This window comes from Meriones unguiculatus, chromosome 6 (assembly GCF_030254825.1).
Source record: "Meriones unguiculatus strain TT.TT164.6M chromosome 6, Bangor_MerUng_6.1, whole genome shotgun sequence".
NCBI lineage: Eukaryota > Metazoa > Chordata > Mammalia > Rodentia > Muridae > Meriones > Meriones unguiculatus.
The window spans coordinates 102,411,287-102,422,690 of NC_083354.1; the positions used below are offsets into that span (position 1 = coordinate 102,411,287).

The following is an 11,404-nucleotide window of genomic DNA, read 5'->3' on the forward strand; positions in this document are numbered from 1 at the left end:
CAAAAATATACACTGATTATACCGCTCACATTTTGAATTGAGCAAATAAACAAAATAGCTAGGAAGACAATTTATTTTATAACAAGGAAGTAATGTATTATGTATCTTTTCTCATGGTTCAGCCTGTGAAGGAGCACAGCTATGCTGCTGTCTTCCTTTGTGTAGAAAGAAATGATATCCTTTTGAGTAATGAGGAAGTGAAGCGCTCGTTTCTCCCAAAAAGATTTGGAAGAGAATTTCATGACACAGGTTAAGAGGCTGTAGAAGAGTTGAGGGGTGGGGATACAGATATCTTCCAGGGACCCCAAGAATGACCATGAAAGGGTCCCACCAGCTCCCCGTGTTTGTCAAAATCTCTGGCTCGTTGGCTGGGATCCTGAGCCTCTGTGGAGGAATAGCATCTTTTGAGGAGAGACATATCAGTCCTGAGGTTTTCCTACTGCCATTTGTTATTCCCTCCCCCACACTTTAAGCAACTTAGCCAAACAGTGTCTTGGGTAAAGAGGAGTTGCATAAAAGAAAGGAAATGTATCTCCTTAACTTGATAGTGTTTTATTTTATTTTGTACAGGTGTGTTTTTCTGTGAAGGGAAGTTATTAACTTGTGATCACATTCTTGCAATCTTACAACAGCACAGACAGGGCATCCCTGGAGCTCACTGGCCATATGTTCTTGATGAATTAGTGAGCTCCAGAGTCAATGAGGGACCTTGTCTCAAAAAGTAAGAGGGAGATGCCTTCGTGGAAGAAGGCATCAGACATTGACCTCTGGCCTCGAGATGCCAGTGCCCCCACACACATGTATCACAGACATGTGCATGACTGCACACACATACACACGGAAATGTGAACCTAAATTCTTCGTATGACAGAGAATATACACATATTTATATTTATGAGTTTGGCTTATTTTGTGTTCCTGTAAATCTGTACCATTTGTGGGCGTGTACTCCAAGGACTCCAAGCTGTCGGACCACAGGGTACACTCACCTACTGCTGTGCTAGACTCAGTTACACTACCAGCAGAGGACTGCTGCTAAGCCCTGGATTCCTGTGTGGCCCCAGGAGGGTGACTTTTCCTCCCCTGCCTCAGCCTCCTCTGGGTACAGTGGGAAGATTGTCTCCTCTCACGAATGAACATGGCAATGAAATAACAATAAAATGGCAACCTGTGATAGAGCATAGTGACAATAACCCAAACGATGCCCAAGGAGGACAAACTCGTGAAAAACGAGCTGTCCTGGGCCAGTGCCACAGAGTGCCTTCATTGCCACCTGGGGCTCAGCAAGGTTTTGGAAGACATTCTCATGGTTCATCTTCTATTTCCCCAGCTCCTACCCAACTGTTCACTCTCGAAGCCCAGGATCTCCATGGGTCAGGTAGTGTCCTCCTTGCTTGGTGGCTTGTTGGGCGGGGGGGTGTCCCATCTCCACCACAGTGCTTTGAGATCCTGCAGTCTTGAGCAGGGCTGGCTTGTTTATTATGACTCTGCTTGGGCTGACGTAACCAAATACCACAGTTCATGGCTTGGGCCACAGAATTTCTTCCGTTGTGTTTCTGAAGCTAGAATTCCAGGGTCAAGGTGTTGGCAGGGTTGGTTTTCCCACAGCCTCTTCCCTCGTCTGGTTCATGTCTTGCTTCTCCTGGGTGCTTCAGTGTTCCAGCTTCCTCTTCTCAGGACATCAGTGTTAGATTAGAGCCGTGCCCTGCCGCTTGGGTTCTGTCAACCTGACACAAACCTGTAGTCATCTGGGAAGAAGGAATGTAAACTGAGGAAATATCTCTATCAGACTGGCCTGTAAGCAAGCCTGTAGGGCATTTAATCAATGACGGATGTGTCCAGGCCCAGCCCATGGTGAGTGGTGTCACATCTGAGCAGGAGGTCCTTGGCTGTGTTAGAAAGCACACAGAGCAAACTAAGGGACTGGGCCAGTAAGCAGACCCCTCCACGGCCTCTCCCTCAGCTCCCGCCTCCGGTTTCCTGCCCAGAGTTCCTGCTCTGACTTCGTTGTGGACTGTGGTGCGGAAGTGTAAGCCAAGTTTCTTCTCCCATGTTGCTTTTGGCCGTGGTGTTTCATCATTGTAATAGATACCCCATTTTCCTTTCCTTACCTCTTTAATTTAATCTCTCTCTCATATTGTATGTGGTGGGCACATGCACATTTGGTGCGCACATCTCTATTTGCATGTGTGGTGATCAGAAAAAGACACCAGGCATCCTGCTCTATCTCTCTCCCTTAAGCATCTCATCCCTTGAGTCATCTCTAGCTGACTCAGCCTGTCTCAGCGATTTTCTGGGTTCTGCATCCTGTTCCAGCACTGGGGTTAGAGATGGATGAGCAGCTATGTCAGGCTTCTTTTGCAAGGGCTGGAGACACAGTTTCAGGTCCTCATGCTTGCACGGCAAATGTGCGTACCCGCTGAACTATTTCTCCAGCCCTCAATCACCTTGTCTCTGGGCAGCGTCACCTGCTGAGGGAGCACATCCAGAGGAGCCATAGCTTAGCCTGTAACACTTATGAGGGATGGTTTGGAGGGGTAGGGATGGGCAGCCATCAGCTCTGCTGCTTCTTTCCAATAACCTGCCCCTGCACAACGGGATTATTCCACTACGGCTGAGTTTTATTCTTCTTGCAAAATGATACCCCTGGGAAGGATCACACTAGAGAAGAACATAGATTCTTCTTTTGTTACTTGCTGTGGTGCTGCATCCAGAGCCAGACACATAGGAAAGACAGGCTGGCTGCTGTAACCACGTGTTTTCGCACCCACACCCCAGCTCCTGAAATAATGACTCTGAGGCTTTATTATTTACTAATAAATGCCTGGGCCATAAGCTTTGGCTCGTTCCCTGACTAGCTCATAGCTTATCTTACCCATTTATCCTATGCTCTGTGTGACTGATGGCTGGTTACCTCTCCTCAGTTTCATGTGTCTGTCTTCCTCAGAGTCAGGGTGGGATGAGGGAATCTCCCCTCCAAAGCTATCCCAGAGTTCATCCCTCTCTCTTCTGGAACTCTCACCTCCTATTTCCTGCCTCAGCTCTTTATGGACAGGTGATTTTTTTCCATACAGAGCACAAGAGGTTCTCACCTCAGGCTGTTGTTGATATCACCACCATTATCATGATGGCCATGGTTGTCACAGACTGCAAACTCTATGAGAACAGGCCAGGCCACTGTGCTCTGTCTGGCTTTCCTTGGTTTAGTAAAATATAGAATCTCAATATACTTGATAAATACATGAAGAGATTCCCTGGGGCTCTCTTTTTGTTTTTGTTTTGTTTTGTTTTGTTTGTTTTTTTAATCTCTGAAATTACTATTTGCTGACGGGACTGCCTCACATCTACAATCCCCTACTTAGGAGGCAGGGGTGGGAGGACCAGGAGTTCAAGGCCATCCTCAGCCATAAAACAAGTTTGAGGTCAGCTATATGGAAGGTTATGTGGACCATGTGCAAAACAACAACAGCAAAGAACCATTTTTAAATTCACATTTATTTTTTATTATTATTATTTTCTATGTGTGTGGAGGTTAGGAGTCAACCTATGGAAGTCTAGTCTGTCTTTCTACCGTAGGGACTCTAAGGATCAAACTCAGGACTTCAGACTTGGTGGCAAGTGATTTTACCTGCTGGGTCATCTTGCTGGCCCAGAACTAACATTTGCTGAGCACTTACTATGTGTGAGTCCCTGAGTTACCTGTTTTATGTAGATTATTTCATTTTAATCTTTAAACCAATCATTTGAGATAGGTACGATTTTTATCCTCACTTTTTTTTCCAGATGAGTAAATGAAGGTAAAATTGGTCAAGGTTGCACAGATAATACACAGGAGCGTTCAGATGCCTTACTCAAGTTGGAAGTACCAGCAAATACTTTGTCTCTTTCACAATCATGAATATGGTGAACAACCCCAACCTTACCTGGGTGTGGTGGTGCAGGCTGTAATCCCAGCTACTCGGGAGGCTGAAGCAGGAGGAATCTTGGCTATAGAATTCAAGTCCAGTATGATCAACTTCATGAGGCTCCTTCTCAAAATAAAAGGTAAGAAGAAGGCTGGGGAGCTGATGTTCTTCACAACATCTGGAGGTGAAGGCAGGGTGATCAGACATTCAAGGTCTAGCTAGTTTGAGGCTGCCCTTGGCTCCATAAAATAAGGTCTTAAGAAACACGGGGTGAGGGATGTAGCTCAGTGGTAGAGTGTTTACCCTCATGCATAAGACTGTGGGCTCTACAGACAGTACAGAAAACAAACAAACAACAGACGCCTAGCTTTCTTTGCTGCTCCATTGGGAGGAATCAGGGGAAATTGTTTATGTGTCTCTGACATGTAGTAGGAGCTCAAGAAATGTCTAGTCTTGCTGAGCTATGCAAACAGGCTCTGACCCCTAAAAAAAGTCCTCCCAAATCCTCCAGTCTCCCAAGCCCCACTGACCCCATTATCTGCTCTCATTCAGAGCAAAATTCTACAGGGAAGAGATCTTCATCTCATTTTGCCTTCATCCCACAAAAACAAGGCTCTTCACACATCCTCTGTGAAACAGCTCTTAACCTCTCCGCCCACCCCACCTCTCCTCATCTGAGCTGATGCGCTCCCCATCTTCTTCCTGCCTTTTTGGTGCCTCTTGGCTCTGCTCCTGTCTGTTGGTTTTCTCTTTCCATTCCAGCTCTGTATGTCGGCGCTATAGGAAATTGCACACAGACCCATGACTTGAACTCTGTCCCCAGGTGGGCGGTTCCCACGGCCTGGCCGCAGTTTGGTCTGCCCCTCCAGTTACCCCAATTGCAGGGCTGCTAACAGTTGAAATGGCCTCTCAAATGCAACTTGACAGGGGATTCCTTTTTTCTTTTTGTGTGTTCTTCTCCCATTACAATCCACCCCCACTGGAGCTCCCCTCCCTCCTCTCCTCCCTCCTCCCCTCTCTTCCAGTTGCACTCCTCCTCCATTTCCCTTCAGAGAAGAGCAGGCCAGGGATATCCACCAAACATGACATAGCAAGTTACAATAAGGCTAGACACAAACCCTCACATCAAGGCTGGATGAGGAAGCCTAGTAAGAGAAAAGGGGTCCTAAGAGCAGGCAAGCGAGTCAGAGATACACCCACTCCCACTATTAAAAGTCCCACGAACACTCCAAGCTGAACAACCACAGCACATGCGTAGGCCTAGTGCAGACCCACACAGGCTCGGCCACTGTCCTGTCAGTCTCTGTGAGCCCCTCCGAGCCCTGCTTAGTTGAGTCTGTGTTCTCCTGGTGGCCTCGACCCCTCTGGCTCCTACAATCCTTCCTGCCTCTCCTCTGTAGGGTTTCCCACCCGGCTAGTGCTTGGAGGTGGAACTCTGCATCTATTTCCATCAGCTGTTGGAGGAGGCCTCGACTTGAGATTCTTTAATCTGCATCCCCTCCTTCTTTTCCCACCAAGTTCTCTCCCACTCTTTCTCTTCCTCACTCAAGGAATGCTTCCACCTTCTACATGGTTCCAAACAAAAGTCTAGGACATATTTTTTTTAAGTCCTCGTATCCCCATTTCCTATATTCAGTCAGTCAAAAACCACCAAAGGACTTATTTCTAAAATACATCTCAGTGCAGGAGAGCTGGCTCAGCCTGTAAAAGAATTAGGTATGTAAGCTTATGCCCGGATGCTGTAGTGGGAGAAAAGAACGGATTCTTCCAAGTTACCTTCTGACCTCCGCAATGCACCATGGTGTATACACATGCACAGACACACACACACTCACAGACATACACCACACACACACACTCCCAACACACACATCCACACCACACACAAACTCACACCCACTCTCACATACAGACATTCACACACACTATACCCATTGACACACATCATGCACCCCCCACACACTCACACATGCACACACATGCCCCCCCACATACCATATACATACAGTAATAAAATTTAACATATGCTTTGTTCTAAAAAAAAACAGACTCTATCTTAGGTCTGACCATCTCCTACCTCATTTTTGGAATTAAGACAGAATCCAGAATTTTGGACCCAGCTCACAGAGCTCCCTGTGGGCTCTCTCCCTCCCTCCCCTCCAGAACCTTCAGGGTAATGAAAATCCCCCTTGTTTGTGAAGTATCAGGCACCCCCCTATTCCCAAGGTACGTCAGACCTGTTTTTGTCTCAGAGGCTTTGCACTTGCTGTTCTTTCTGTTACTCTTCACCCTTGGCTACAGATGGCTACGTACCATTCAAGGCTCAACTGCATGTCACCTCAAAGAGGATGCCCACAGCCACACCATGGCTTCAGTCTTAGCATTTCATGTTGCTCTATTAGCAAAGTCTCTTGCTGATTCAAACCTAGAGGAACTACACTCAAAGAGCTTTGTTTCATGGGTTAGCATTATTACAATTATTATTATTTGGTGCAAATATCATCACCACAACCACCGCCATCATCATCATCACCATCATCACCATCATCATCATCATCATCACTACCATCACCATCATTATCACCACCACTACCACCACCATCACCATCACCCCCACCACCATCACCATCATCATCATCACCACCATCACCATCATCACCATCATCATCATCACCATCACCATCATCACCACCACCATCATTATCATCACCACCACTACCACCACCATCATTATCATCACCACCACTACCACCACTACCACCACCATCATCAGCAGCAGCAGCAGGTCTGGGGATTAAACTCGGGGTCTTGCACATGCTTGCAAGTTCCCTGTTACTGAGCTGCATTCTCAGCCTTTTATTTTTTGAGACCCAGGCTGGTGTAGTGTGGACCAGTCTGGACCTGACTATACATCCCAATGGAGCCTTGAACTCCTGATATTCTGGCCTCACAGAAGATCACAGGCAAGCACCACTGTGCCTGGTTTGTCTCGGCCAGTATTGAAACACCCTGGGAAGTTGGGTGAAGGCTGTGCAAGGCTCCATGATGGCACCAGGGATTCCGGTTGTCTTTTGCTTCTATTGTGTCATCAAAACATGTTGAATTTCTTCCCTGTAACTACATCTTCAGGACCACAAGATAGCTGCCATGCCTCCGGAGACCCCGTTGTGTTTCCAAAAGAAGGGAAAGTTAAAGGGTCAAAGTCCTCTCTTAGGCAGCTCTACAACGTCTTGGCAGGGAAGCTCTGCCTGGCATCTCTATCTGGAGTCACTGATGTGTCAGGCTGCTGCTGCCACCAGTAAGTGAGCTTTCCTCCTCCTGTGCATGCTAGACAATAAACGGGGGTGGGGGCAGGGGAGAGGTGAAGGAGAAGCGCAGTGAAGCCCAGGCCCAGGCTCATCAGTCTGACTCTAACAAGTTATCTGCTTACTTCACTCTTTCTTTTCTTATGACATGTTCATTTATGGTTAGAATAAACAGGACTTGCTCTTTCTCTCTCTCTCTCTCTCTCTCTCTCTCTCTCTCTCTCTCTCTCTCTCTGTGTGTGTGTGTGTGTGTGTGTGTGTACACATGTGTGGAAGCCAGAGGACAAACCTTGGATGTCAATCCTCAGTCCTCACAATCTATCTCCTCCTTCCAGACAATGTCTCTTTGTTTTGTTTTTGTTGTTTTTTTGTACTCCACATGCCAGGGCTAGCTGGCCTACCAAGCTTCCTGGGACTCTCTTGTCTATATTTCCTCTCTCCCCATTGGATCATTGGTATTACAGATGCTTACACTGTGACCACTGTGACAAGCTATTGTGTGAGTTTGGGGTTTCAAACTCAGGTCCTTATGCTTGTGTGGATATATATATATAATGTATTATTCTCTGGGTAATACACACACACATATATATATTACTGTAATATATATCACTGTAATACACACACACACATATATATATATATATATATATATATATATATATATATATTACAGTGAGCCAGGTCTCCAGCCCCAGCCTCATCTTTTTTGTTTATGGCTCTGAAAGGAGTAATCTGTGACCCAGTCAGCATTCAACAGTTAGCAAAAGCATGGTGACATGCATCTGTAATTCTAGTGCTCGAGAAGTACAACCAAGAGGATCAGGAGATCAAGGTCATCCTTTGATACATAGCAAATCTGAGGCCATTCTGAGCCATATGAGAGTCCCACCGCAAAAAGCAAAGCAAACCAGCCAAACAACCAAAAAACCCCCAATAAAACCTATTTGTTGATTACTGAATAACAACGACAAAACAACAACAACCAAAAGAGAATGCGTGTCTCCATCTTGCAGATGGATTACCAAACCACATGGTAACACAAAGCAGATTATCAACACTCAGCTGGACACATCACACACCAAGTAGTATGCCATCGGGACACTGCTGAGGACTGTGAGAACCAGTCATGGCTGTACTGTCAGGAAGCATGGTGCCTTCTGTGTGGTCCACACGCTCTGTGGCATCTCTCCTGGATGGCAGAACAGGATGCCCTCGGGCTTACTGAGGAGCTGCATCTTTGGGTGAGATTCAGTTATGGTTCCTAGCCGGAGTCCCAGCCTAATCGACTGATTTCCTGGCTACACATAAACTCCAGAATATTGTATAAAATCTGAGTGACAAACACACCATGGACAGGACAAGTTTCTATGTTGCCCCCAAGGCTCCCCATTCATCGTGAGGACTTGATGGTGTTCTTCAAGCTCCAGGGCCATCATGCCACAGGTGGACCAAAAGTCATCTCTTCCATCCTTTGCAGAGGGCGGTACATACATAACTCCTGGGTCCCTGGCCCCAAGAACAGCTGTGCCAATAAGTTCATCCCAATTCCTAGGCCGCTGTGATCAGTGGAGAGAAGGGATTCTGAGGACTGTCCTCAGAGGATGTCCTCTTCCTATGCATGTATATAGATGCAAGGAGGAAGGCACCAGAAGTAAATATGAAAATTTTGTTTTATTTAAAACCCTCTGTGTGCCAGGCACAGCCCCAGGCTATGTTGGAGCCCCGTGGCAGGGGTTTCGAAAGGGAAAGAAGTGCTCTTTCCCCTTTTCCATGGCTGTGGCCATGACCTTGGGTCTCGGAAAGCCTGGCTGTGGCTTGTTGGAATCTCCATTGTCTTTAGCAACTTCAGCAATGGAACTGTATCCAGGCAGCTTCAGAGAAGAACAGGAGGTACAGCGGGATGATGAGCTTTATAGCAACAAACTGGAGGGAGAACTTGAGCATTCAGCCTCGGGGTTAGTAGTAGGAGTCCAGTTCAAACATCATCTCCCCCCCTCATGTCAGCCGAACAAGCCCAGGAGAATGGGCTTCGTATATCTACTGAGCATGTTGGCTGCCTGGCACTGTCCTCGCCTTCACGGCCCTTCTGCTATAGAGAGAGTACCTTGGTGTCTCAGGCTGCTACAACAAGACACCACAGAGCGGGTAGCTTATAGATGACAGTAACCAACTGCTCACAACCCGGAGGCTGTCAAGCTTACGGTTAGTGTGTGGCGAGGGCCCCGGCTCCTGGCTCAGGAGCACTGTCTCCTCACCCACACAGTGGGTGGCACCAGGTGCTTCTGTTTTTATGCGGCCCCGAGCCCAGTGCTTGGTAGCGCCGGCCCCACCGGGCATATCACCTTGAGGACTTTAGGGTTCTACTGGGAAATCTGGGAAGGAGATGCACGCACTAAGCTCTCGGAAATAAGAAATAACCTCCCCCACCGGGGGTGGGGGTGAAAGGGCTGAACCTTGACTACAAGAATGGAGATTGATGGAGACTACTCGGATTCAGAAGAGAATTTAGAGGAAAGCGTTCCCAGAAGGAGGGGTATCAGCTGTTGTCCAGCCCCAAGCCGTGCTCCGAGTGAACCTGCACCTCCGTGGGCCCAGCCAGACGGTCCCACGCCGGCGCTTCTGCTCTCTGCACCCGCCCCTCCCGCCCCCCACCCCCAATACCTTCACAGCACATGTGGCTCAGCGCGTGATTTATGATGTGCTGTCTCTGCAACTGGCCGGGAGCTCCTTCCCCAGGCTCCTCGGAGCTCTCTGGCCGACAGCAGGCCCAATGGCAGGGGTGTGCGATTTAACCGCTGGCCCTCTGACAGAGCCAGTCTTCGAGGTGGAGTCACGTTGCAACAGGTGAGGTTTAGGTCAGGCATCGAATGCTCCTTGTCAGGCGCGTGAGAGGCAGGAACAGCTGTGCGGGGGCGGCTGCGGTTCACTCGGTGTCAGGCTTCAGCACCGGGAGGATTAACCCGTCAGCTACAGCGCAGCCACAGGCGGAGGACTGCGCGCAGCCAGGGCACCGAACCTAGAGGGCGGGAGGTCACTGACCACGGCACGGGGGGAGGGGGGCGCTCTGCAAACACGCAGGGTTTGAGAAGACACAAATGGAGGGGTCGTCATCGCGGGGCTCTGATGGATCTCAGAGAAAATCCTAGAGGCATTCCATCATTTGCAACCTCGACCCGAAAAAGAAAAGAAACGTGTGTGTGTGTGTGTGTGTGTGTGTGTGTGTAGGGGTGGGAGGAAGGAGAGAGAAGGAGGGAGGGAGTTATTTTTAAGTTCTGTAAAATGGTAAAATGTTTGGGATTGTTTTAATAACATTGGTTTTATGCCATCTCTGAGCACTGTTAGGCTTTGGTATAAAATGTGTCCCATAGGACACTGGTTTGCATGTTTGGTCCCTAGCTGGAGGCGCTATTTGGAAGGTTCTGGAAACTTTAGGAGGTGGGGCATGCTGGAGGAAGCAGTGGCTGGAGGCTTGCTTTGAAGGTGATACCTGGCTCCTGGTCCCCCTGCTCTCCGCTCCCTGTTCACCCTGAGGAGAGCCCCCTACCACCTACTCCCACCACGGCTGCATTCTGCCTTACCAGAACCGACAGAACCAACGACTGTGGACTTAAACCTCCCAATCCATGAACTACAATAAGTCTTTTCATCCTTTAGTTGTTTCCGCCAGGCAGCCTTATCATCACGTAATAAGAAAACTAGCCACAAGGGATACGGACACGGAGGCACGAGGAAACGCAGGGCTTCTGCAGTAAAACTCACAGAAGGATCCAGATACAGAGGCGTGAAGGATGCAGCGCACTGCTGTGTTCGGACTAGCGCTGGAAGCAGAGGGAGAAAACAGTAATAAGGGCTGTGAGCTGGAGAGATGAGGCAACAAGCTGTGTCTGAGCCCCCCCAAACCCACGGGGTGGCAGGAGAGAACCCACTCCTTGAGAGCCGTCCACATGCTGCCGTGGGCCATCAAAGCAGGATCAGAATTGGGCTGAGAGCGCCAAATGTGCTATGTGTTAAGCGCTGGTGCTGGCCAGTCCCAGCCATCCCACTAGAGAGAGAATGGAGTCTGCCCTGCCTGCTGGGGAGAAACTCCGGGTGCTGGGCTCAACCTCGCCTTTGCTCTGGTGCCTGGAGGGGAACAAGGTATCAGCATTCATTCGTTTCCACGGATATAAGTATATCCAGATACGTTTATAG

The 11,404-nt window shown here is 48.4% G+C and overlaps 1 long non-coding RNA gene across 1 annotated transcript; it reads right to left on the minus strand.

The window, feature by feature from the left end:
- Positions 1–533: 533 nt before the first annotated feature.
- On the minus strand, positions 534–8,938 carry LOC132654554 (uncharacterized). Its single transcript, XR_009592182.1, has 3 exons — positions 8,293–8,938; positions 3,924–4,083; positions 534–1,748 (listed from the first exon to the last, which is right to left on the minus strand). It is a non-coding gene; the product is annotated as an uncharacterized LOC132654554 (long non-coding RNA).
- Between the last annotated feature and the right edge of the window lie 2,466 nt (positions 8,939–11,404).